A 26,295-nucleotide genomic window follows, 5' to 3' on the forward strand; every position below is an offset into this window, starting at 1 on the left:
AAGAATCATCTTTCTTGGGGTCACTGAAAATAAGAGGGCTGCTTTGGAGAGAGTTTTACCGGAAGTTTTAAGGTGACTTTTTCTGAGACAGGGTCATTAGATGAAGGGTGGATAAATTGGTCCAGGCATGTTGACTTAGCTGGCCTTTTTCTCATTGGAAAGTCATTTCCCTACTTCAAGAAGAGGCATCACAAATTAATTTGTTGGTTTTTCTGCTGCATTTGAGGCCAGAATCCATTTCCTCAAGTTGTCCAGGCAACATAAGTTTGTTTGTGTGCTAGTAACAACAACAGAGATGTGAAAATCAGAGTGTTAGAAACATGCAGGCAGTCAGAACAAGAAATGACCATGTAAATGTGCACCAGCACATTGCTAACATCATCTCCCTTCAGTCACCAGGCTCTGGAAGTAGAATGGATAAATGCCTAAAATTAAAAGAATCTGCAAAATATGGTCACTTTTCAAAGGGAGCTTTCAAGGGTAAAAATGAGAAAACACACAGATAGGCGGAACAATATAACTGTTAATTATTAGAATGCTACAGTGAAAAGATCAATGGGTTCTTCAACTTTTATTCTAAATGTAATAATCATTAATTACCTAATCTGGGTCAATCATGAAGCTTCATCTTAATGATTAGCAAAACTATGAATACATCCTTTTATATACCTAGAAGGCATTTTGGAATTCAGCTAGCCCAATGTTCCAGTTTTAGAGAGAGGTAAAAGAGAGACCAAAGAGGATTGAGAGCTTTGCCAATTAATTACTGACATGGAAACCAGGTCTTCTAGCAATCAGATCATTGTCCTTTCTATCACATCAGATAGATATACATATATATATATATATAGAGAGAGAGAGAGAGAGAGATGGATAGATGGATGGATGGATGGATGGATGGATGGATAAACAGAAGAGCAGACAGATGGAAAGATTGACAGACAGGCAAATGGACAGATGGATGGATGGATGGACAGGCAAGTAGAAAGGCAGACAGATGGATGGACAGGTAGACAGATGGATAGATGGATGGATGGATGGATGGATGGATGGATGGATGTAAGGACGAACAGACAGATATACAGACAGACAGACATTTATATCATAAGGAATTTTGTTTCATGAGACTTCAGCTCAAATCAAATATGTATTAAGAGGGGAAGGAAGAGGGCATGTCAGAATCAATGGAATTTCTTTAAGTGGAAAGGGTCTACATTCAAAATACTATCATTATGTTGGATAATCAGTCTTATCACATTTGATATATTTCACTATGCCCTGTTGAAAAAAAAAAAGAAAGAAGTTTGTAGGGAGACACTTCAGTTCTCAGAAATAGTTGTTCACTTTGCAAAAGGATTCACAATAGAAGCCTTTTAAATAGCAAAGTATTTTTGGTGAATATTTTATTTCCATTGAATTTTTCAGAACCACGTCTTCAATACACAAAAATGTGTTCTGCTTTCCATATAAAACTATATGTAAAAGCCATATTATGATATAAAGTTAAGCACACTTAGGTGTTGCATAAATGTTGCCCTATGTGTTTCTATACTGTTTTGTTTGTATTGTGTTTTGTTTTTACTTTCACAAGCATCTTTATACATGAATGATTAGGTTTGTAACTGGGGTTGCAGTTAAATCCTGGGAATTTCCACCAGGCTGGTGAAAATGTAAAGTCCACGGAATGTAGATTGTGTTCAAAATATTAATTTTTAAATCCCTCGGCTACCCTGAGGAAAATCCTGGAGGGTAGAAGAATTAGATTTTTAATTAAGAAAATGCAGGGAGCATTTGAAACATCAATCACTTGTCAACTAAACTCTAAGAGGAGGTGGGAAGATGGTGGTGTCTTTTGCTCCATTACTCCCACTTGATTTTCACTGAAGTTTCACAAGGAAAATATCCAACATACATTTAGGAAGCATCAACTAGGTTCCAAGAACCCAAAGATAAAATCAGATGATCCTTGCCCTCAAAGAGCTCTCGTTCCATGTAAGGAGCTCCGATCCACAAAGATAAAAGTATGCCATAAGGTAGGAAATGATAGGGGTAAAAGAAGGGATCAGATCAGAGTGCTCTAGGGCCACAGGGATGAGAGAGAAAACAATTTCTGGGAAGACTGCCCTGAGGAGGTGGTACCTAAGCTTAAAGAAAGAAAAGGATTCTCTGAAAGGCAGAAATGGGCTAGAGAAGTCATGACAGGCTTGGAAGACAGCCTAGGAAAATGTACAAAGACAAGAAGGGGTACAAGTTTAGGCCTGCCAGGCCAGGGATCCAGGACTGATCCTCCAGGCCAAACATGGGATAATCTTTTCTCCTCTGGTCAAGAATTTCAATATGAGCTACCATTTTCTATAATGGAGAAATGCTTTCAGGCTTTCTAATAATATTAGGGAAAAAATTGGACTGCCTATTCATTATCATCAGCATTATTTGATATAGTTATAGAAACACTAGCTATAGCAATAAGACAAGAAAAAGAAATTGAGGGACAGCTGGGTGGAAGGAAGGAAGGAAGACAATCTAGCCAAGAGAAAACAAAATGATCACTTTTTCAAATATGATGTTCGAGTGAACCCTGGAGAGTCCATTTTAAAAATTAAATGAAACAATAAATAATTTCAATCAAATAGCAAGATACAAAATAAACCCAGCAAATTCAATAGGCTTTCTATATATTCGCATCAAAACCTAGTAGGAAAGGTTAGAAAAAGTAATTTCCTTAGAAATAATTACAGAATATACAAACTCTCCGGGAATCTGCCTACCAACACATGCATAGAAATTGTATGAAATCAACTATAAAATCCTCTAAGGAATGGCTTATATAATTGGAGATATATTAAAAGCTCTTGGTCAGATCAGGGCAATATAATGAAAATGATTATTCCCTCATTTTGTGGGTTTTATGACATCTCAGACTACTAAAGGGTGATTTTTATAGACCTGTAAAAATAGTAGTAAAATTAATCTTTAGTGGGGGAAGGGGAGAAGATCAAGAATTTGAATGGAAATAATGGGGAAATAAAGGAAGAGGATGTAGAAGTAATAGATCTTAAATTACACTACAAAATCATTAAAATCACTTGGTCCTAGTTTTTTAAAAGTCAACCAGTAAAAAAGTAGATACACAAAACTTAGATGCAACCAGCCTTGTAGCATACATAGTGTGTGCTAAATGTGTAGACACTAACTCTGTGGATAACAAACACTCCTGGGAAAAGCAGAAGGCATTCTGTTAGAAATTAAGTTTGGGGTCAGTATTACCTACCATAGACGGCAAAAGGCTCCAGATATTTATGTCATGAGCCAATAGAGAAGCAGAGGAGATACCTTTTACAGCTAAGAACAGGTGAAGAGTTCTTGATAAACACAAGAGAGAGAAGAGGATAAGAGATGAAGTGGGTGGTTTGGGAAGAGCGGTGATCATGAAATAAAAAAGAAGAAAAGAATGTCATGAATCATTTTAGAAAAACTCAGAGGCGAGCAAAGCAAAGTTGAAAAGGGAACCCAGATGAAAAAAGGAGTGTTAGTACTATGCTGTTAAATTTGATGGATGCTTAAAAACTAGTCCGCACAGTGTGGATTCACAGTTGCATGTGAAATCCTCTTTTTCTGCCCTTTGTGTACGGAAATGTGTTTGTTGATAACCATCAAGTTCAAAAGTGTTAAAAATACACAAAAGAGAGCTGAACAAAGTCCAGGAGGGAACAAAGCCATGTTAGTACTACCATGTTAATTTAATGTGGACTTTGATTTATTTTTTGCTTATTTGTTTATTTAAATTTTTACCAATTGCATGCAAAGATAATTTTTAAATGTTCATTTTTTTTAATTTTGAGTTCTAAATTCTCTCCCTTCCTTCTTCTCCTCCCCCCTCACTGGGAAGGCAAGCAATTTGATACAGTTTATACATGTGCAATCATGTAAAACGTATTTCCATATTAGTCATGTTGGGAAAGAAAACACAAATCAGGAAAAAAAAGTAAAAAAAAAAATAGTCTGCATCTCTCAGCATTGAGACTCCATCATCAGTTCTTTCTCTGGAGATGGATAACATTCTTCATCATTAGTCCTTTGGAGCTTGTACTTTTAAGAGACAAAAGACAAACTCCATGCTGTCGAGAATTGCGACTTCATCTAAAATCATCTTTTTCTATTCTTTGTATGTAGAAATGATGGGTTTTTCAGTTCATAACAAATTCAGAAAATGGGGGCGGGGTGTGACGAGCACAGTCAAGAGCTGGAGGAGGGGGGTTGCCATAAAAATAACCACTGGCATCTTCCAGTCAGAAACAAGGCAGCAATCGGCCCCTAACTCAGTTCTCATTAGCATCCTTTCCCCAAGGCAGGAGGCAGTCTGGGTGATGGAGGCAGAGGCAGGTTGGGAGAAGAGAGTAGCGGTGATCTATGCCCAAGCCCAGAATCTTCCTGGACGTGCTCACCTACCTCAGCTCAGAATTGTTGTTTCTGTAAGTAACTTGGACACCGTCCCTCAAAGGACTTCTGATGTGGTTAAAAGCTAGACTCCACTGAGTTCGAATTTCGCTTCATTTTCTAAATTAGTATCGAAAGCCCACCGGAAGAGGGGAATGAAATAGGCAAGACAAACCAAATGCAGACCACCTAGAGCATGAGCGGCATTTTAATTGGTGGCTTTTTTTTTTTTAAGGAAATACATTTGAGGGGTAGAAATGACTGGTCAAGGACCTACAAGAACGGGGAAATGTATGTTATTTAAAGCACATGGTGTGTCTTAGTGAGTTTCATTTTCCTGATCTGTTTAATGCAGGTAATAAATTACAATCATTCCCATTAGGTCTAATCTTACCAAAAAATAAAAAAGAGAAGCTCACGCTCCAGGCTTCCTGTGACAGAAGACAAGCACTGACTTAACACTGACATTTGGCTTTGGGGAGACAGAAGAATACAGACTTGGAGCTTTCATTAAATGAATAAGTCCTTGGCAAGAAGAGCCCCCAACCAATGGAGATCATTACACCAAGGATGCTCTCAGATCCCAGGGCAGCTCCGCTGGCCAGTAACCAGGGATTTAACAGAATCCAGACTGCTGCTGGTTAAAGCCTTTCTAGGAGGCCATTCACCAACATGGAAGAATGCCCCCAGGTACCTGGCCCTGTGCCAAGCCCGGCAAACAGGCAGGTTCTTCAAGAAAAGCAACCCACATCACTCTCTGTACACACTGAAACCCTCCTATTAGGCCATGCTGACCCAGAGAGGTGGCCCGGCACGGGGAGCTTGAGGCGTCAGTGCTAGGAAACCAGTGGGGAGCTCAGGAAGACAATGGAGGAAGGAGCTTGGATTGCCAGCCTCTCACCCAACTCCAACTCTGCAACAAGCCATTTCCTCCCATCCTTACTCAAAAGCCGCAGAGCCCCCAACAGTGATGGTGAACAAGGGTCACTCCCAGCAGTCCCTAGCTGGCAAAAGGGTCTGGGGGTGGAATAAAGAGACAGACAGACAGACAGACAGAGACAGAGACAGAGACAGAGACAGAGAGAGATGGAGAGAGAAGCGAATGTGGCAGCAGTTGATTATTTCCATTATTACTCCTCTAGCTGGAGGCAAGGCTTCCACCTCCCTAGTGGTGTCACTCAAAGAGTCACAAAGGCATGTCCTTTAGTGTCTCAGGAAAGACAAAGGAAGGAATTCCTTCTTTTCAATAATTGTCAGACAACCAGAAAGAGGCTACATAGGAGAGTAAAGGCAGGGGAAGGGGACATAGGGTCAATTCCTATTCAGATACTAGGCAAGTTTTCGCACTTTTTGTTAGGGAGAGACCCCAGGGTGGGGGGTTTCTTTATTTTTTGTTTTGGTTTGGTTTGGTTTGGGGGGTTGTTTTAGTTTTTGGTGGTTTGTTTATTTTCTTTTTCTTTATAAATCTCCCAGGATTGCTGGAACTATTTGATAGCTCCTGGTAGAATAATTGATACTGGCAAATAGATCAAAAGAATAATAATGGAAGGAGGAGCCAGAAGCTCTAGTGATGCCTCCCCCCACAGCGGTTACATCCCATTCCTCCCCAAGCAGGCATCTCTGACACTCTGTCCTCTGTCCAGGAAAAGAAATCATCTTAAATTCAGGTCAAAGCCAAGAATCTCAAAGTAAAGTCCTCTTCTCACTCCCTGGACCAATTTTCAGGGAAGTTGGATAACTGAATTGAGAGGCAACCAACGAGTGTGCCCTGACTGAAAGATGGGCCATCTCTTCCTTTTTCTTGCCTTGCCTCTTGTGAGGCCAAGGAAATTCAGGGTTAAGCAGCACACACACACACCCAACGCCTTGGCTCTCCCATCAATCAGCAGGGGCTTTGACTCATCCAGGCAGATGGTGGCTCACTCACTTTCCCCTACCCTGGCCCCCAGGTTGCTAAGCACTGCCCGGCTAGTTCTTAAAGTCCTCTGCAAACAAGCTAATACCACAGCTTAGCCCCTTCTACCCACATACACACAGGAAGAAGCATGAAAGACCCTTTGCTTTTGTTCAAGCCCTTCCCCCTCCTCCCCCAGAAGAGGCCAAGAAGCCCCAACTGGGAGAGGTAGCTTCCTTTCCTCAAAATAAATCACGGGATCTTGTAGCCACCAGGACACAGGTTCCCTGGGTAGGTGAGTGTCAGTCAACTGTCTTTCTTTGTTATAAGAAAACACAAGCTGACATTAAAACATTCAGAGAAGAAATCATGGCTTGAAAATATCCCAAACTGAAGGAGAGATGAACACACAAAAGGAAGTCACCGCTCAGTCCGTGCATGTGTGTCTCTCATTCACACTCTCACACTCACACACACACAGAGTCCAGTTGTACCTTGCTTGCTCTTTCCACTCAGGGCTACAGAGCAGAGATGTCTGGGGTGGCAGGTGGAAGCCTTGAATGCTCAGGTGTCATTTGGAAAAGAGCTGAAGGAATCCTAAGAGGTGGCAAGTGGTCAAGCACTCAGGTTGCTCTTCTCAGCTAATAATTATGCTTTGTGGGAGAGGTTGGAGGGAGGGAGGAACTTAATTTCATACATGAGGGATCCCACATCCTTTATAGATCCTGTCCCCTCAACCATGAGTGAATTTCAGGAGAATATGACCGGGCAGGAACTATTTTGTTTTTGTAGATGGTTTTAAGTGGGGTCAAAAGGAATTGTTGAACAACCATTTGGGAAGTACCATGTGGAATCTGGGGCTGAACTAGATGGTCTATGAGGTCACCTGTGGATCTCAAAGTCCATGATCTTGGAAATCTGGCTCCTGGCACCACAACAAAATTATAATCAAGGAAATCAAGGAAAGGGAGAAGAGGATGTTTTTATTTATAATTATAAATCCATTAATTACAGGGAGAGGCAGGAAGAAGAGCAAGTTACTGAAAAGATACTGCTGCCATCAATATTCTACCATTATGACTTTCTAAGAAAGAAGTAAGCTAAGAGCTCAGTCAGTCATAACCTCAGAAAACCAGTCTGGCCGCCCACTGCAAATGCCTCATGGCAACATAATTTTCCTTAAACATAAATCTTACCATGCGACTCCCTTACTCAATTAACTTCAGTGGCTTCCTTTTGCCTCTAGGATCAAATATAAATGCTTCTGCTTAGTCAACACCCTACACAACCTGATCCCAACCTATCTTTCTAACACCCTCTCCCATACTCTGCCATTGTACCCAATGGACCTTGGCTCTCTTCCTCCCACATTACACCCCAATTCCCATCTCCATGCCTTTGAACTGACTATCCCACATGACTAAATTGCTTGCTTCCACCATCAAGAGTTCCCTCTTTCTTTAAGATATAGCTCAAGTACCATTTTCTGCATGAAGCAATCCCTCGTTCTCTAAACCAATAGTGCTTTCCCTCCCAATTTAACTACTTGGCCTATCTTTGGACACATTAACTTTATATTTATATTGTATATGGCTTATACTTATCTCCCAGATTAGAATATAAGTTCTTTGCTCTCCCTTAATTGGTAAATTATCAAAGGATATGAACAGGTGACTTTGAAAGGAAGAAATCCAATATCCATAGTTATAAGGAAAAAATCACTGATAATTAGAGAAACGCAAATTAAAACAATTCTGAGGCTCTACCTACACAGATTGGCAAATATGACCTCCCCACCCCCACCTCCGCAAGATGATAAATGTTGAAGGAGCCACAATTTGTTTAAACCGACTAATGAACTGTTTCTGGAGCTATAAACTGGTCCAGACATTCTGGAAAGTGGTTTGGAACTATGCCCCAAAAGTCACTCAACTCTGCATATGCTTTGATCCAGTGGTGGTACTACTAAGCCTATGCAATGAAGAGATTAAAGAAAGAGGGAAAGGATCCATAAAACATATATAGATAGAGGTATATGGTTATATGTGATTAATATACGTGATTATATATGAGAGATGAATAGATGGATGAATGGATAGATAGACAGATAGACAGATGGATGGATGGACAGACAGATAGATAGATAGATAGATGGAGGGAGAGATGGAGGGATAGATGGAGGGATAGATGGAGGGATAGATAGATAGATAGATAGATAGATAGATAGATAGATAGATAGATAGATGGCAAAGAACTAGAAACCAAAGAGGTACCCATCAATTACAGAATGGCTCAATAAAATGATACATGAATATTATGGGATACTATTGCCATCAAAAGCATTTGGAGAAGCAATGAATAGAGTGCTGGGTCTGGAGTCAGGAAGACTTGAGTACAAATGAGGCCTCAAACACTTACTAGCTGTTTGACACTGGACAAGTCACATAACCTCTGACTCCCTCATTTTCTTCATCTATAAAATGGAGATAATAATAGAACAAAACTGCCTTGACTGTTGTGAGGACCAAATGAAATTATATTTTTAAATAGCACAGTTTTTAATACAGAGTAAGTGCTTCATAAACATTTATTACCATCCTACTATTCCCTTTCTATCATTACTACTAGGTTTATTCCTCTATTGTTGAGTCATAAAAAATAACAAAAGGGATGATTTCAGAGAAACCTGGGAAGACTTTTATGAACTGAAGCAAACTAAAATGAGCAGAACTAGAGAACAATTCATCCATTCACAATAACACTATTGAGACAAAGAATATGGAAAGAACTCAGGATAATGCAAAGACCAGCCAGAGGTTCAAAGATGAAGAAAACTACCCACTGCTTCCTGGGAGAAGTGAGAAATTCAAGACCCACAAGAAGACCATTGATATGGCCAATGTAGAAATTGGTTTAGTTAGACTGCTCTTTATTACAAGGGTTTGTTTTTCTTTTTTTCCCCAAAAAAATGTAGACTGGGATTGGGGTGGGGTAGAAGAAAATAAATGCTTGTTAATTGCATTCAATTTAATTTCCTAATTAAGTGAGAAAAGAAAATCTGTTCCCTGTTTCATTCCTGTATCTGGATCTCCAGAGCCTATCACATTTCTTGGCACACAGCAGTTGCTTAATAAATATTTGTTGATTGATTGCTCAGTGAATGACAAAGCTCTTTCAGAATGGCTTGGGGAAGTGGGGATGAGGATAAAAGGGGAAAGTTCATATGGAGCTTGGGAAAGCCTCAAGTTCTCCCCCAGATGGCCTGTATCATTTCTGGCTATCCTAGGAGCCTCTAAGGTACACTTGCCCTAGGGAACCGGCAGTACATTCCTCAAAGCATCTCCTTTGAGGTATAGTCAACAACGTGACCCCAAATGCCAGAAGGAGGCAGTTGGGGAAAGAAACAAGGCAGTGGGATGTTAGCTGAAAGAACACATAGGTGATTCTGTCTCCAGACTCTGGAGGAGGAGGTGGCCCAGGCCCCAGGGAGAGAACAGGGACAGTAATGCCATGAATATGAGAATAGGAAAGAGAAAGACTGTTGTGGGGTGGCAGAGGATGGAGACACAAGGGGATGGCAAACCAGAGTTTTACACTGTTAGGGGAACAATAGAGGGGAAATACCCCTTTTAAGATTCAGTGATTTGGAGGCACCTCCTTGGAGTTACCAATTGATTTCAGGTTTACCCAAACATCATGAATCACCAAAATGGTTCCTTGGTCTCCCTCCTTCTCCACCAATACCTACATCCTCCACCACCCAAAACTTTCTACTCTCAGCCCAGACACTTCCTTCCAAGACTGCTCTCTCCTCTCTTGTTTCCTGGAGGGTGGATGGTCTTCTAAGTCAACTCACCAGGTTGTGTGTCTAGTTCTCTTGCCTCAGCCTCCTCCGCAGCTGGCAGGGCTTCCCAGAGATGTCCTTGGCCAAGTCTACGCTCCTGATCAGGGCTCTGGAACCACAGACCTCAGAGCTCTTTCTTTCCTGCTTCTCAGTGACTTCAGCTCCTTCCACAGGTGGGGCTGATTAAGAGCTGGAGGCAGGCTCAGATTGAGCAACCCCTATTTGTTAAGGTGTAACTCTTCCCTATTTATTTATTTATTCATTCAAAAGCAAAGGATATCCAGAGAAAGAACTGTTGGGAGTCGTCTTTCACATCAGTATATTTATGCCTTTATTTGGGGAGGTCTGGTTATGGATGAGTGTGCTCTTACAACAATGATCATTATGTGGAACAGAGACTCAAACCCTCATCCCATGACCTCGACTTCAATGTTATTTCTGCTCTTCCATAACACCTCTAGTGATGCTGACACCTGAAGTATACGTCAATCTCCCTAAGATAATATTTGCAGGACTTAGCATAGTGGGAAGCCCTTTATAAATAAACACTTAATCCCTTCCCTTCTTTACCTGATCCCACCTAAATGCCTCCTCTTCCTCTCCTGTTTATCAGAATCAGAAAGCAAGCATTTCTAGGCTTCTAGTTTCTTTAGCTGGGCATGTGTAACGCCGATTACAAAACCTGTCAGAAAACCAGAGGCTTTCGGATATCTTTGAGCACTTGGCCATGGCTTGCCGGACTCCTCTTTGCACAGGAGAGAAAGGGTTTTACATCTCTTTCATGGATGGTCCTTTCTCCACATCGTGAATCAGCCCACCCCAGCTCCCAGGCTGACTTCTCCACTCCTCTACTGCCCGGTGCACCATCAGTCTACACTGGATTCCCCAAAAGAGCCAGATCCAACTTTGCAACTCCCAGAAAAGGGCTCATGGGGTAAAGGCTGGAGAATGATCCAAGACATTCCCCTTCAACTTCTTCCATAGTAGTCTACAGTGCTTTCCAGACCCCATATCACAATATCCTAGCACAGATTTAGCCCTAATTGCCATCTTTCCTTGGTGTCCCCCTCTACTAGGGGGGAAAGAACAGATCAACTGTCCACATGCTAAAAATGTGCATGTTTACTCCCAAGAAATTCAAGGATGGCACTGGGGAGGGCTCTTCGTTCTGTGCCCCAAAGGGTATACAACAAAGATCCTTCTAGGTATCAAAGAGAAAAAGCCCCCATTCCCAGCAATCAACTAGTATTTGCTGAGCACCTGCTATATGCCAGGCATTATGCTATATATTGAAGGGTACAAACAAGAAAAAAACACAACCCCAAGGGGCCTCAGTATCATAGTAGGAAAGCCAAAATACTCAGGGTTAAAATAATTGTCAGTGATACAAGAAGAATGCAAGTGTCCAATAAGTAGCAGAAATAATAATAACTAGCATTTACATAACACAGAATAGTTTGCAAAGTACTTTACATATCTCATCTCAGTTGGTACTCACAACAAACCTATCAAGTGGGTGCTATTATCTTCCCCATTTTACAGATAAGGGAACTGAGGTTGAAAGAGGTGAAGGGACTTGTCCATAGCCATATCACTAACAAGTGTCTGAGGTAGGATTTGAACTCAACGTTGGTATTCCAAATCTGGCATTTTATCCACTTTATTGACTAGCTACCTTAAAAGAGTTATAGAGATGATGAAAAAAGACAGGGACCACTCTGGTGGAGGAGGGTCAGGAAAATCTTTCACAAGTGTAGGGAACTTAAAATGGACCTTGAAGAACAATTGAGGAATGGGCCAGGTGGTAAAATGGGAGGAGCTTATAAGCATTCATTGGCAATAAGAAAAAACAAAAACATAACATTTTTTAAAAATCAATCTATTGAGAGCAGCTGGGTAGCTCAGTGGATGGAGAGTCAGGCCTAGAAATGGAGGTCCTAGGTTCAAATCTTACCTCAGAAACTTCCTAGCTGTGTGATCCTGGGCAAGTCACTTGACCCCCATTGCCTAGCCCTTATCACTCTTCTACCTTGGAACCAATACACAGTATTGATTCCAAGACAGAAGGTAAGGGTTTAAAAAATAAAATAAAAATCAATCTATTGACCAATTCCCAAAATTTCTGGAAGGGGTAGGAAGTGAGAAAGAAATGACCAAGGGGTAAAGTGATAGCCACTGGAACATCTACCAAAATCAGTATCAGGAAATATCAATGTCTCCTGACCCATCAGACTACTTCCTCATCTCTGAGAATAATTTACATATATATAGAGAGAGGACATGCTTTATGGAAGCATGAGAAAGACTTCTTCACACAATCTCCTATAGCATTTTGGTCCCTGCTATGAAGCCCATGCTGTGTAGGATACTTAGAGGTCATTGAGATGGGCAGCAAATCTGGTATAGAAAAAGCAGGCATGGCACAGGAGAGAGAGCTAGCCCCAGAGCCAGGAATAGTGGGAGAAAGTTCTATTTCTTATGTAACCTGGCTGCCCCTTCACTTCTTGATGCTTGAGGAAACTCTTGGGGGAATGGACCAACTTGATTTGGTAGCAGGAGTTCACTATATCGATGAAATGCCAGGGACAAGCCCTCTAGTATTCTGCAGCAGATTTTACCATCACATACTTTTCTGAAAGGTGAACAGAATACAAGCTTCAACTATATTTATTTTATTTTGCCTTGAAAAAGTAAATTAAATCATTAAAAATATCTCCAAGCAGGTGACTCCAAGCTAAGGTTATACAAGAGCTCTTGAGACTCACAATAGAGACAAGACTGAAAAGCCTCTGGTTATTGTTAGCAAATGAGCCACAGTTGAGGGAAATAGACTTGGCACCATCTTGGAGAATGTCCAATCCAAAGGGGAATGGGATTCCCTGTAGATGGTGAGGTCCTCTGGATGCTCCTGCCTGAGGATAACATTGGGCTGATCAATACCCCAATCACTGTTAAATAAGACCAGCAAGTCCAAAAAAGTTCAGTCTAGCTCTCCACCAAGGGGAAAAGACTCAGATAAATTATTTTGGTCCAGACTTTGATTTCAGTTGAAGGGACAACCCATAGAGCTGGTCCATCTGCACAAATATCTGAGGCAGATGCTTCAAAGGGACGATGACCTGAGCCTAGAATAGCAAGAAGGAAGAAGCCAGCCTGGTTGGCCTTTGGGAAGCTGCCAAGCAATTTCAGTGTTCCCAGAGTTCTCCCAGAATCCTAGGCACATCTTTGTACGATGACCTGAGCCTAGAATAGCAAGAAGGAAGAAGCCAGCCTGGTTGGCCTTTGGGAAGCTGCCGAGCAATTTCAGTGTTCCCAGAGTTCTCCCAGAATCCTAGGCACATCTTTGTAACTGCAATGCTCTTTTGGTGGTGCTGTAGGAATCAGAATTTTAGACCACAGAAAGGAGAGATTCATAGCAAATATAGAGATTCCGAGTGTACATTGAAGCATTTTTTTTCTTCATTTTTCTTGCTTTTAGGGGAAATATAGCTACTGTAGAAATCTATAATGTATAGTGAGTTTTCCCAATAAATGAGAGTGATATTTTGGAACTAAAAATATATTTTTAAATGAAGGTTAAAATTGTATTTACATGTAATTGGGGGAAAATAAAATATTAAAATAAAAAGTAGCCTCTGAGAAAGGTGATTAAGAAGATAAAATATATAAAAAGCAGCATAAAGAGATATTATAATCAGAAAAGGAGGTAGACTGATAACCTAGAGAGGGCAAAGGACAACAGATGGGCAGTTCCCATGACGTATGAGATCCATGTAATTCCAAGAGCTCAAGAGGAAGACTACTCGAACACTGGATGGGTCCTCTTCAGTAGGATTTACAGGGAGACCTAAATCGAGTAAGCCAGAAGGAGAAGAGACTGGATAATGAGCCATGCTGTTGAAGGGCATACAGCCACAAGATATCCCATCCACTGAAGCACCAGAAGAACGTTAGAGATACTGGAGTCACTGGTGCCACGGAGAGAACACTCGCTACAATTCAGAGTTCCCATATGTCTGAAGCAATGACAATAAGTCCTAAAACCCCAAATCTTTGATGTAAAGATGGAACAAATCTGAAATTTATGGTGTCATCACAAATCAGACATATGAACCACGCTCAGCTTGGAGCCCAAGTTCAATTTATGGCCTAAGACCCTTTGATCTCTTTTTTGTCAAGCTTATAGGTGACTTTCACCGGTTCCATTTTTATACTTGAGGGGACCAAAGTGAAAAATGACCTGGAAGACTTGGAAAAAAGAGGAGTAATGAGGCAAAGGTTACAATAAAAAGTCTGCATATAGTCTACTTTCCCAGAATTTTCATTTTCAGTATGGCTTTCATTCTCCTATTACACTTTACAGGTGGGAAAACCAAGGCCACACTTACTGTAGGTCCCAAAGATCTAGCAGGGTCAGGATTTAAACCCAGCTCCTTGACATTAATGCATTGCTAGTGGAGTTGGGAACTGAACCAACAATTCTGGAGGGTAATTTGGAATTATGTCCAAAGGGCTATAAAGGAATGCATACTTTTTGATCCACTATTATATAATAATATGTAGTAATTGTTGTTATATATGACATATAGTATATCATATAGAAAGATATATAATAATACCACTATTAGGTCTATATTCCAAAGAGATAATTTAAAAAATGGGAAAGGACCTATTTGTACAAAAATATTTATAGCTGTACTTTTTGTGCTGGCAAAGAATTGGAAACTAAAGGGATGTCCCTCAATTAGGCAATGGTTGAACAAATTGTGGTATCTGATGGTGATGGAATACTATTGGGCTGTTAAGGAATGATGAACAGGATGATTCCAGAAAGAGCTGGAAAGACCTGCATGAACTGATGCAGAGTGAAATAAGCAAAACCCAGAAAACATTGTACACATAACAGCAATATGGTAGAACAATCAAATGTGATTGACTTTTGCTACTAATAGCAATACAATGATTCAGGACAATTCTGAGGGACTTAAGAGAAAGAATGCTCTCCACTTCCAAGAAAAGAACTGTTGGAATAGAAATGTAGATGAAAATACATGATTTATCACTTGCTTATTTGGGTATAGGATGTGGGTTTTTTTTTTAATTATTCATTTGCAAAAATGAATAAGGAAATGTGTTTTGCATGATAATACATGTATAACCCAGAAAATTTTAAAAATAAAAATAAATAAACCAACACCTTGGACTCCCAATCCAGTGGCAGTTCCATTTCACCATACTGTAAGAAACTCACATATTTATTCCCCAAAAAAAATCCCTCCTACTATTTTGATTCAATTTCCCTTGAGCAAATATGACAAAACAGACTATTTTCAAAGCTGCAAAAGGTCCAATCTGGGAAGATCTTAAAGTAATTGTTGAAATGACAATAACATTAGTATAATGCTGAAAGGGATTCAGATTTACAACTTTAGGTAGGTAGGTTGGGGATAATGGGGTGAGGGGTGAGGAACCCAGCACATACACTGGATGAATAGGATTCTGAAACAAAAGGCAATATGAGGGAAGGGGAGGAGAATAGTCTTCTCTATTGGGCTCAAAGAAAGTTTACTGATGGAAAGATGTCTAACAACTAGGGAAAAGAAGGAAAGCTTCTAGGGAGTGGGAGCCTCCAATCTGGCCACTAGTGGGAAGGAAGAATTTCAAAGGGCAGAAAGGAGCAGAGAATCCATTCCAGGCAGATGGGGCTGCCTGAGAGAAGTCAGGGTGAGATTGGAGAATAGCTAGCCTGGGTCATGGAAACAACCAATATGAACGTCAAGTTGTAATGGAGAAAAGAAGGATCTGGTGTGCTATGGTCCATGGAGTCATGATGACACTGACATGACTGAACAACTGACCATCAACAAGCCTGGCTGGATTGTGGGGAATCAAAGCTCAGTCCATCTGACAAGGAAAAAGCATGTCAGTTGGGGATGCTCATGGCTAGTGTTTAACAAATGCTTCCTTCTTTGCCATACCAAGAAAGGAAAAACTAACCCTCCCCTCAAGGAATGCACATTCTAAAGAGAAAAAAAATGTAAATAGTTAGGAATATACAAAATAAATAGATTAGAAAGCACCTAATGAGATTAAGAAGACCTCCTAGGGCAGCTGGGTAGCTCAGTGGATTGAGAGCCAGGCACTTCCCAGCTGTGTGACCCTGGGCAAGTCACTTGACCCCCATTACCTAGCCCATACGACTCTTCTGCCTTGGAACCAATACACAGTATTGATTTGAAGACCTAAGGTAAGAATTAAAAAAAAAAAAAAGACCTCCCCTAGAAGGTGGGACCTGCCCAGGGTCACACAGCCAGCTGGGCTGATTAAAGAAGGTCCTTTCACCTTTATTTATACAATAAATCAGCTTTGGGTCTTGTGTAACTACTAAGCAACATGAATAGTCTCCACAGCTCAATAACCAGGGCTGATGGCTTTCCACAGACTCATCAGTCCACAGTGGAGACCATCCAGATGTATCTTATGGACCTTGTATATTAGAGTGAGATTTTTTTTTTAGAGGGGAGAGCCAAGGGTTTGTTTTCCCTTCCAAATGTCTGCTGCTTTGGAACCGACAAGGAGGAAGTACTCTGTAAAAGAGAAACCCCAAGTGCCACCCCACAGTTAATCAGTAACTTTGGATAAGGAAGGTCCCCACAGCTAGTACTGGATTCTTTTCCTTTCCTGGCTTCTGACAGCCCACACAATTCACCAGGTGAGGACCTCACATGGGCATGACAGGGCACAGCTTTATGGATCCCAGACCAGACAGAGATTCTGACTCTGACCATGCCAAACCCAGGCCTGACTCTCAACATCTGGAAGAAAGCCTCAAACTGATCAGAGTCTCTAGAGTGACAAAGTGGGGTCGAGGACTCATTTCTATTTTATTTTATTCTCTTCTATTTTTGCCCTGGGTCTCCCAGTCTCACCCAGGCTGGAAGTTTGAGGGCAACTAGTGGCCTTTTGACCCACTCCATTTCCCACCTGGGTCACTTCTTCCCATAGGCAGCCTACTTGCCCCCCATTCTCAGAGGCTCCCAATATGAGGGTCAAACTCAGGATTGACAACACCCAGGTGGCTCTAGTCCAACTGCAGCTCAGAAGCCCCAAGCTCAAGCTCCCCACACACCTCAGCTTCTCCTGCAGCAGGGACACATACAGGTGGACACCACCATGCCAGGCCACTCATTTTCATGGAGCTCCATTCTGTCTCTGCCTTGCCAGAAAATTTTTTCGTGACTTATGGTTGGGTGGGAAAGTTCTGAACTTGAACCCCAGTTCTTCCTTTGCACCTTATGTCACCTCAGGTAAGTAACTTCCCTTCCCTAGGACTCTGTTTCCTCATCTGTAAAATGAGGGTTGGCCCAGATGACATCTATAGACCCTGCTGGTCCTAGTTATAATCCTCTGCTCCTTTTAATCCTGTAGTGCTGACCCAGAGGGGAATGAAGAGTGCCAGAGAGATAAAGGCGACTGACTCATCCATTCACAGTGATATCATTTTGTCATCACCAACACCAACAACCAGCTGTTAGATGCTCCATTGTTCTGGGCTCTGGAACCCCCTTCAACTGTCATTCCTGCAAGATCTGGTCCCCAATTGGAAATGCATTTCACAAAAGAAACGAGGTCAATTTTAGCATTAAAAAGAAATGAAAAGGATCACAAATGCAGTCACTGGACAAAATTTCATAAGCAACAAACAACAGATGAATGCCTTAAAAGAAAAAGATTTCTGTGAACACCAGTGGGTGATTTAAAAAATAGTCACACAATGTAACAACCAAACTAGGAACTACATGTAAGGGTGTCACATTGATGTGGAACATCCATTATGAAACACAAAATTAAACAGAAAGTTCCCCATAATGAACACTAATTAAAAGGAAAAGTCACGTAGAATCCCCAAACCCAGAGAGATGGAAAGAACCTCAGTGGTCCAACGTATACCAAAAAAAAAAAATTTTTTTTTTCCTAAAACACACCCAACAAGTGGTTGTTCAACCAGTGCAATGCTTAAAGGCCTCCATGGAGGAACTAACTATTGCACTCTTGGACCACCCTAATTTTTTTTAGAAAGTTTTTCCTGGCCTGGATCCCTAATTGGCTTCTTTGCAACTTCCACTCATTATTCCTGGTTCTTCCTTCTAGTATTAAATTGAACAAGTCTAATTTTTAAGACAAATCTCTTACAGGAACTCATACAGAAATATATACTTTTTGATGGTCTATATGGAGGGGAAAGCTTCTTAGACAATAAGACTAACTAGAAACATTTCCCCCACTATATCCTTTTTTTTTTCATTCTGAAATTAAGACCAAGTAAAAGGTTTATTTTTACCTTTAGAGCAATAGTACAGAATAAAAGAAGATGGTCAATGAAGGCACTAGGTGCAGTTTGCTTTTGTTTTTAAGTATCTAATAAATTCTAACAAAAGCAGTGCTGTCAACATAATAAGAGCTAAATAATGTCATCATTCATTCATTTGACACATCATAACTTTCAAAGCTATCCTACTTCTCTGTGACTCCTTCTGCTCTATTTCATTCTCTTCTGTAAGTTTTTTAATGCCTTAATGATTTGTTTTCTCTCTTTCCTTCTTTTTCCCCTTTTTTACTAACTCTATCCCAAAGTCTCTCTTCTCCCATTTCTGCTCCTACCTTGCCCCCTGCCAAATTGGCACTTTTCACGCAATATGGCCAGATGGTGTCTGGTGGACAGATGGACAACAGAATTATGGATTCTTTAAGAATTTGGATCTAAAATCCCAGTTCTCATATTTAAAACCAATGATGTTTAATAACAAATAAATAAATCTGGTTTAAAAGATCATTAGGATGATTTTAAATATCATATTAATTAATGGTATTACTGATATTATATATTATATTTTATTACATTATGATATACTATTCCTGTTCATATTAACTAATACGATATAATATTAGTTTTTAAATTATATGCAGTAGAAATGGATATGTATAATTTTCTCTCATACAAACATGTTCACATGTCCACATAGACATCTGCCTCTTAAATTGACTATGAGACCATAGCCAAGTCACTTAACTTCTGGGAAGCTCGGTTTTCTCATCTTTAAAATGAGGGAATTAGATGCATATGGCCTAACTCAAATCCCATTTACTTAAAATTAAAAAGCTGCCCTGGTTATCCATTCTGCATTCTTCCTCTTCTCTTTTTTGGTGCTCGCACCAGATCCCTCAGAAGAAAGAGCAAAAGAAGCTAACAGCAAAGGCAAGTTCATCAGTCTCTTAAAATGTGTTTCAGATTGAGCTCACAGGGACCACAGCCCATGAGGGTCAAAGACAGAGGAGATTCTCCAGACTGGAGTCTAGATGATTTTCCTTGCAGTCAAAGAAAGTCTCTGTGGAGAAGGAGCCTCATCTCCACCTCTCTGTACAGCTTCACTAGCTGAACTGAATCAATGTTGTTTGTAGTTATGGTTCCTACATTACTTCCTCACAATCCACAGCCAGGCACTATTTTCCTAGACAAACAAGGATAGCCCAACAAGAAAGGCAGTTCAAGAGAAGCACTGTGAATCTCTGACTGAATGGAGAACTCTCCTGGTAGAGGAGCTAATGGATCTCGATGTTGTAGTCCAATTGTGGCTGCTCTTTGTGGCCCCATTTGGGGTTTTTTGGCAGTGGTTTTCCATTTCCTTCTCCAGCTAAGAGGCCAGCAGAGTGAAGGAACTTGCCCAAGGTCACACAGCTAATAAGTGTCTGAGGCCAGATTTGAACTCAGGAAGAAGAGTCTTTCTGATTCTAGACCAGGAGCTCTACCCACTGTGTCATCTAGCTGCCCCTACAGAGATTGATCTTCACTGGAGTATAACTTTCTATTCCTCCAGTAACTGGATTGTGAGATATGTCAGCCTCAGTCTGAGATGTCAAGGGTTTAAGACTGCAATCGAATTCAGTAGACTCAGAATTTGTGTATGGATGCTGCAGAAGTCTAGGTGCTAGGCACCTGTCCAGGGACCTCTTGAGATGCTCCCATTTACAGCCTTCTGGGCATCCAGTCACATCCCTTCAAGCACACAGAGTAGCAAGTCATTTTCTTGAATGGCCGTTCATGCTGCTCATTAGGCCATGTGGGCCCAAAACAAAGCGCTACTGACTCACACTGGGACCTTATCTCCATCTAGGAAACCTGAGAACCACAATGGCTCCCCAACCTGGGGCTGCACTTGTCCGCCATAGTCTGAGTATGGAGATGAGCTCTGTATTACAGAGTCTAAGAATTGTGTGTGTGTGTGTGTGTGTGTGTGTGTGTGTGTGTGTGTGTATGTGTGAGGGAGAGACAGAGAGAGAGACAGAGAGAAAGAGAGAGACAGAGAGAGAAGCTTAGAGAAACAGAGACAAGAGAAAGAAAGAGGTAGAGAGAGATAGGGAAGAGAATGCAAATGTGAGAGGATAGACCAAAGGAAAAAGAAATGAGAGAGACATTGTTCCTATTCCAGGGGAGGGAAGCAGGACAGGAGATATACCTTAGCCTGTTCTGATAATTTATTTAGGTTTTCTTACCTGAGTTCCCAGAGAAGAAATCTAATTTCTATTTTTCTTTTTAAGCAACTCATAAGCACTAGTCCCTCAGTGCACTACCCTGAGTGCTATCAGACCAAACTGCCTTCCTTAAGACTATCGAATTTTGATTTTTATTCTCCAATCCTGAAATAATGGTCAATCATCATCTTCTTGAGGGCAAGGGTATAGGAACCTAGTAGGGGCTGGACAAATGGCTGCTGAGGTCTAAAATGATATAGAAAATGCTTGTTAGCTTCTCTGGACTTTGGAATAGCTCTGAATCTTTTCCACATCAATGTGGCTGATGTAGAAGAAACTTAATAAATGTTTGGTGATTGATCAAATCATATCAGGAATCAAAATTTCTTCTGAAGATGAAAAAAAATGTAAGCCAAAAGCAAATAATCTGTCCTATAATGCCTTCTAAATTGAGTGGCTATAAATTCAGACTGTCTGCCCATCCTTTTTGTCTTTGTTTCCTCCCCCACTCCCCTCTCTCCTAACACCACCCCCCTACCCCCACCCCCAAGCATTTCCAATCTCATTATTCCCTCCCTCTGCTAAAACTGCTCAGTGCAGTTTCCCTCTTGTAATCAACAGAAACACATGTCACTGAGAATTAGGGAATTCTAGCCAGCCACAAGCTACTCAACAGGGTCATAAAGTTGCAGAACCTGAAAGCTAAAGGTTGGTTTGTTTTAAAAATCATCCCTTTATCGGAAGCAAGGTTTGATAGAGGGGGAGGGGAGGAGGGGAGGAAAGCACCCATTCTAACAATTTATCAGGATGGCGGGATCAGATGAGGGCTAACAAAACTCAGCTAGTTCGGCTCGATGATGGTTTTAGAGAACTTAAATTCTCACTCAAAATAAGGAGCCATTTTTGTTAGCCTTGGAGGTAAACCTGAGGACACATAGGAGTAATATGAATAAAAATAAAGTAATAATGGAAGTGAAATAAAGTAATATAGATTACTCCAAGGCAAAGAGTAAACCTTATTTATTCTCTCTTCTACTCCAAGAAGAGCAATTCCATTTCTTATTCCTTATATTACCTCAGCTACAATATTTTCCAAGATAATGTCTCACCAAGAGTTGGGTGTTTATTTAGCAGAACCCAAGTAACTATCAAGACGTTTGAAACTGGTGTTACCAGCTGAAGAAAGGGAAAAGAAAACCCCTCAGGCTATTGACACATCCAGCCCTTGGAAATGTGTATACATTTACCAAATGCCAGGCTATGAGCACACAAAGGACAATGACAAGAACAATTCTTATTCTAAGGGAAGGTCAGAAGGCTCAAGTTTTCACTTTATGGTTCATCTGACTTGGTTATCAGGCTCTATAAGACTCAAGCTACACTAAAAGATGCAGAACAGCAACTGGAAAAGCCATCACCGTCCCTTCAAAAGCTATGGCCCCCTTTACTTGTTGGGCTTTGCTGTCTTCCCCATTTGTTTACCTCAGAAGGCATCCCAAGCTCATAAACACACCACATGAATAGAAAGGCTAGAGAGACAGGCAGACAGATCTTAAACATCCCCCTTTTCCTCCCAGGCAGAAGGAAGGAACGTCTAAACAACCCCCTCCCTCTCTCAGGCCCCCCAAGTTGTCTCAACAACCCCAGTGGTTCTCTCAAGAGCCCTGGCTGGTGTGAGAAGCTGTGTAAGTTAACTGGGACTTGTCTGCCCAGTTGGAAGTGGGGGGGGGGGGGGGCAGAGAGCAAGGGAAATAGGAGCAGAAGAAGGAAGAGGAAGAGAGACTGAAAGAAGAGGAGAGGAGGGGAGGGGAAGAGAGGGAAGAGGACAAGAGAAGAGGAGAGGAGAAGAGAGGAGAGGAGAGGAGAGGAGAGGAGAGGAGAGGAGAGGAGAGGAGAGGAGAGGAGAGGAGAGGAGAGGAGAGGAGAGGAGAGGAGAGGAGAGGAGAGGAGAGGAGAGGAGAGGAGAGGAGAGGAGGAGAGGAGAAAAGAGAGAGGAGAGAAGAGAGCTCCTTCCTAAAGCAGGAGTGAGTTCTCTATCAGTTTCGGTCTGGGCAAATCCTCTGACTTCAAGCCTTCCGGATGACTGCCTGCCCGGAGCATCCTCTGCAATTTAAACATCCCGACGATTAAGACCCAAGAAAAACTTTAAGTTAGTCGCTAAGATTCAGTCTCCTGAAAGTCAACTGACGGCCTGGATGAAAGTACTTTGCTTTTACTTTACAGGCACCTGCCTGTTCTTATCTATGTGCCCTTTGTATCTCTGCTCCCCACTCTCCCAAAGTTCCAGTGAGGGGACGCTGCTCATTTCTTTTTTCGTCCTGGGGTTCTCGGCTCCCAGCACAGCTGCTCCGCACACAGTAGGTGCTTAACATGAGTTTGGAGGGGAAGGAGCGGAGAAACAACCACATAAGATTAATACCCAGGCTGGCACAGGGGATTCCAGGCTGCTAACTAAAACATACACTCTCCTGGGTGCAGGGGCGAAGACTCCCCAGGGACCCCCTCCCCCATTCAGGAAGGCAGCAGTCTTTGATTGGCACCCCTACACACACACACACAGAGAGAGAGAGAGAGAGAGAGAGAGAGAGAGAGAGAGAGAGAGAGAGAGAGAGAGAGAGAGAGAGAGAGAGAAAGCTCTTCAGAGAAGGACCCTGAACGACTTGGCGTCGGTTCGCCTCGTTTACCTCCTGGGAAAGGGTAACTTATTCGACCCTCTTCACGCTAGGGTGAGCCAGCCTATCCTTTCCCAGACGCAGCACGGAGGGGGTCACCCCGAGGCAAGAGGAGGAGGAGCCCCGAGAGACTCTGGGGGTAACACACTAGCTTCCCTTCCTTGAGAAAGGGACAGTTCTCCCCGCCCACGGGCTCCTGGGCCATCTCAGGGAGTGCCAGAGGGACTGGGGGGGAAGGAGGGGGCAGAGAGGGGGAGGACAGGCAGGCAGGCAGGCATGCAGGCAGTTCATCCGGAGTGGCCAAGTGCCTTGTTCCTGGAGAAAGCATCACTCATCTCCCTCCAACTCTGGCACACCCCACAGTAATAAGGCGATCGTTTTCCCGCACCCACGTGCGTGTCCCATCGCATCTGCAGCCTTGGCACGCGAGTCATTGCCTCCACCCACGGCCCGGGGCGCCTCAAGCGAAGCGAAGGTTCCCTAGTGAGGGCGGGGGGAGCCGGAGCTGGGGCTCCATTCTCCGGGTGGGGATGCCCTGGGGTGACCCTCTACAGACCCCGCTATCGGGTGATCTCTCCCTGCCCAGCCGAAGCTTCGCCGCCCAACTTCAGGCTGTCTACCTGACCGGCTTGACGAACCGCAAGCCAGCAATCCAGGTGTCCTGCCTGGAGCGCGCTAGCCCGGGCAGTGCCATACGAGAGGCCGGTATACAAAGACAAGAGAAAGAGCTTCCACAGCAGCAGCGCCTACCCCCAAGGAGCCCGCAGTCCACTCCAGGGCCCTCTTGCCTCCCCTTTAGTCCTCACCTCCTGCCTCCTGGCAAAGGGTAGCTCTTGCGGCCCGGGGCTCAAGTGCAGAGATGCAACTGGGGGGGGGGGGGGCGGTGCTCCTCCTCCTTCTCCTGCTCTTCCTCCTCCTCCTACTCCGGCCGCTGCAGCACTTGCCAGACCCCTCTGTCCCCTGCGAAAGGGGAAGGGAAAAGAACGAAGGGAACACCTGCGGAGGGAGGAAGGGACGGAGGATCTGTGCCCCCCACGAGCGAATCCCGGGGACCGGCCGCCACAGCCACTGGACGGACTGCCGCCACAAGCTTCTTTCCCATTCAAACCTCGGGCCGCCCTCGCTCCAGCACCCCGCCCCCCACCTCATTGCCCCGAAGCTCCGAGGAAATCAGGAACTGGAGCCCAAGAAAATGGAACGGAGCTTAGAGAGCTGGAGGCGGAGGGCAAAGGGCTGGGGGCTGGGGGCGCTGGAAGAGGGGACAGGGAGAAGAATAGGGTGCGGGCCAGGAGAGAAGGCCCCGTCTCATTGATTCCCAGGACCATTCTAACATCATACGTGCGCACACACACACACTTGCCCTTAGCCACCTACACCCCGGGGCTGAGAGAGTGGCAATCCGTTTCTCTAGAGCAGTGATAACTTGTGCTTTAAATTCCCCCTCAAACACAGGACCCCTGTGTCGAGCTTCAAACCCCGGATTGTGAGGAGGGGAAGAGAAGGGAAATGTAAACGGGGGCCGATGTGGGCTTACAAGAAACTGTCACCTGCCCAAAAGAAAACCTGTCAGCTGCAGGGCATGTAGGGAGACTCCCCACAGCCTCACCAATCCTGGCGCAGTCTAGCCTAGCCTTCCCCATCCCATCCCATCCATCTCCTCCTGTCCCATTCCAAGACTTTATGAATGTTCGCAGAGGCAAATGTTGGGTTTCCAGGGCAATTCGAGTGCTTTTTTCTTTTCTTTCTTTCTTTCTTTTTTCTTTTTTGGTCTGTCCTTAAAGCCGAGCTTTGCTCCTCTAGACGTGCCTTTTCTGGGGGTTCTTCAGAATGCTCTCAGGGGACAGAAAAGAGGAATGGTTTCCTTCTGGTGCCATTTCTACCAGAATCTTTTCCCCACCTGTGTAACTGGAAATTAGCAATTGCATTTGGCCAGAATGTCACACACAGCATCACCACTGCCACTGCCTTGCTTCTAGGAATTGTTACTTAGGCTCTAATCACTTGTTTAAAGGCACACAAGACCCTCCGCTGCCCTTGTAACTCAGTGATTTCCACTAAATGAGAGTGCTGCACCAAAAACTCCTTCCATCCTAAACCTGGTGCCATGTACCTTCCGTTCAAGTGAGGGAGAAACAGCCTCCTAGTCAGAAATTTAATAAAAACTGGAGCTAGCAAAGCAATTTGAAGCTTGCAAAGCAGTTTTCCCCTACATGACTTCCTTCGAATATTCTGCCCATTCACTGAGGCAGGCTCACAGGGTTAGAGATGGGAAAACTGGACCAGATCTCAGAGGTTATCTAACCTATTATTTTAAAGATGAGGAATCTCAGGCCCAGAGGGGTTATGTGACTTGTCCAAAGTCACACCGACAATGTGGGAGGGAAGTTCTGAACCTAGTTTCAACTGACTCCAGGACCAGGCTTCTTTCCTCACCCTGTGCTGCCACTCTCCCAATCATACAGATAGAGAAAACTGAGGGAGATGCTCTTATTATCCCCTCCTTTCCTGTTCTTTTCAAATACTTTATAACTGTTCATAGAGGGAAATGGTTTCCAAAGGGATTGATTATTTAGAGAGTAATCCACTGACACATAGCTAGTGAGCTACCCAGGCAATATTTTAGCCTTGCTTCTCTTACTCCAAAATATTTGCTCTTGCCAATATATGGGCTGCTCCTCAATCTCAATCCTATAGATTGAGAAAACTAAGACTCAAAGAAGTTTTAAAAAGTAAGCCAAGTAATATCCAACCATTCTGGAAGGCAATTTGAAACTATGCCCAAAGGGCTTTAAAAGAATGCACACTCTTTGATCCAGAAACACCACTACTAGGTTTGTACCCTAAAAAGATAATAAAGAAAAATGTTTGTACAAAAACATTCATAGCTGCACTCTTTGTGGTGGCAAAAAAAATTGGAA

The 26,295-nt window shown here is 42.8% G+C and overlaps 1 protein-coding gene across 1 annotated transcript in view; it reads right to left on the reverse strand.

Moving 5' to 3' along the window:
- PLCH1 (phospholipase C eta 1) overlaps window positions 1-24,483 on the reverse strand; it is a 232,135-nt gene extending 207,652 nt beyond the window's left edge. Inside the window, exon 1 of the mRNA XM_056808478.1 lies at window positions 24,184-24,483. The gene's annotated coding sequence lies outside the window, so the exon portion shown is untranslated. The remainder of the gene's footprint in view (window positions 1-24,183) is intronic.
- Window positions 24,484-26,295: the final 1,812 nt, after the last annotated feature.

Source organism: Monodelphis domestica, chromosome 8 (genome assembly GCF_027887165.1).
Source record: "Monodelphis domestica isolate mMonDom1 chromosome 8, mMonDom1.pri, whole genome shotgun sequence".
Classification (NCBI taxonomy): domain Eukaryota; kingdom Metazoa; phylum Chordata; class Mammalia; order Didelphimorphia; family Didelphidae; genus Monodelphis; species Monodelphis domestica.